Genomic DNA, 2,353 nt, shown 5'->3' with positions numbered 1-2,353 from the left:
GAAATAAACAGGTTCTGGAGACTATTAATTGTCAGGTTAGAAAAGGAGTGTACATAGTTTACGTAGTAATAAGGTATACAGTGCGATAACCATGTTTTGTAAAGGTTTGTCACTAATAAAGCATTAACCATTGTGCGAGAAAGATTTACCGTGTGAGAAGTTCATGAAATATTTGTAAATAACCGATAAACAAACGATTCTATTATCCTATTACCGACCGGAGCTTCTCTGATTCAACTGCTAGATGGCGTCACTGCTCCGTGACCGACACCTGGTAAATGGTTACTTCCTTATCGACTCCGCAGTGGGTTATCACCTGAACTTTGTCGGAAACTTCTTTATCGATTCAGAAGGGGATCTCTTTTACCGTCTGTTGTTCCGTTTGTCTTTTTGAATTGCTGTTTGATAATTTTAATTAATAAATTGCTTTCTGGTTGTACGATACGTGTGATCATTGAATCTTGAAAATAAAACTACTTACATTCTGAACATATTCTTATTATATGTTCGTCATGTAAGACGATGATAAAGAAGAATGGAAATAAGCTAGTAATAATTAAGCAGTGGTACAATAACTTTGTATAATAAGTTACGCACTTTAAATAAATGAATAAACAATTTCTTTTGGCAAAAACGCATAGTTAAAAAGAAAAATTGTTGTCCTAGCTCCTCTAGTTTTGAAGATATGTAAAGAAACATGATACTCACCCCAACTTTAGGGGCTGTTTTTATTTTGAGAACTACCTATTATATAAATTTTATGAAAATCGGATATGACAATTGGATATGTTCCCTTGTGAGTTGTAATCACTAATCGCAATCGATCCTCGACACTGGTTTGAATTAGTAAACGTTAAAAAGTGTCGAGGACAGGGTTCGAACGAGCTCGAGGAGTGTCCAGTATCGGCGACACATAGCCACAGGGAATATATCGATATGCTTTTCGAAATTCAAAGCCCGTTTACAGACGGTGGAGCCGCGATTCGGGTACTGGCTTTCATGTACATCTCAATTATCGTTATGCAAATTGACTCGGTCTCGCGATGTGTGTTCTGCACGGGATGAGCATGAACGAGGCGATGCCTTGGGGGTCTACCGACGTGCGCGTAGGGATTCCGTATCGGACGAGATCAGGACCGCTCGATTTTCGAGTTTTCATCGCGAGACGAAAGCACGGTGTCGTGTCGAATCGAAACGATGATCGGAAGATCGAGAATATTTTAACACGTTCACCGCCGGACTAATACTCTTGAAAATTTCTACCGCGATTTAATTTTGTTTACAGACTTTTGGAAACTGCGTAATGAAACATTTATTTTTGTATTTAGTTCTGTAACTTCATCTGTAACTTCATGTATCCGTCGATGATTCGATAATTCCGTTCGCGAGTCCGCGAGAATAATCCGATTGCGAGATTACATGGGAATTCGGATCGACGAGGAATGATCCGGCCGATGGCCAAGGGGGAAACAGCAAGACGGGCATAGAAATGGAATAATAACACGTTGTGTATGACAGATGCGACCGGACCACTTGCCATAATCCGCCTTGCGATTATACCATCGCGGGGAACCTCGAAATGGATGTGCGCCCAGTCACGTGACCCGACCCAAATTGATCATTAATGCGAGCGAAATCGTTTGCAGTGTGACGTCGTTTACATCGAAGAAATTGCAGTTCTAATTTCAAAGTTACAAATGTCTACAGCTGTCACTTGCAAAAGCATTATCTTATTCTATCTGATCTCATATCTTATATTCTTATAATATAACTTAATTTCATTATATAAAGAGACGTATATAATCTCATTATATATATTATTATATAGTTAGTTATAGTTTATTCTCTTTGCGGAGTATATATATTATTATATATATTATATACATTAGATTATATATATATATATATATATATATATATATAATTTATAAATATATAATTATATACGTATAATATATAAATATATAATTATATACGTCTCTTTATATAATGAAATTAAGTTATATTATAAGAATATAAGATATGAGAGATGTGATATCATATATATATATATATATATATATGATGATATATACATTTATATCACATATATTTAATTATTTAAAATATGTAAGGAAGCCTGGCACTTCCTCCATTCGAATTTCCCGCGCTGACGCGCACTGATAAGGTGAAAGAGGAACAACGAATTAGATAAGATAGACAAGAATAGTGCTAATCAACAATAATGAACTATTATTATATGCTATTGTTCATTATTGTTGATCAGCACTATTCTTATCAATCTTATCTAATTCCTTGTTCCTCTTTCACCTTATCAGTGCGCGTTAGCGCGGGAAATTCGAATGGAGGAAGC

Source organism: Hylaeus volcanicus, chromosome 6 (genome assembly GCF_026283585.1).
Source record: "Hylaeus volcanicus isolate JK05 chromosome 6, UHH_iyHylVolc1.0_haploid, whole genome shotgun sequence".
Lineage (NCBI taxonomy): Eukaryota > Metazoa > Arthropoda > Insecta > Hymenoptera > Colletidae > Hylaeus > Hylaeus volcanicus.
Note: the sequence above shows the minus strand (reverse complement) of the source record.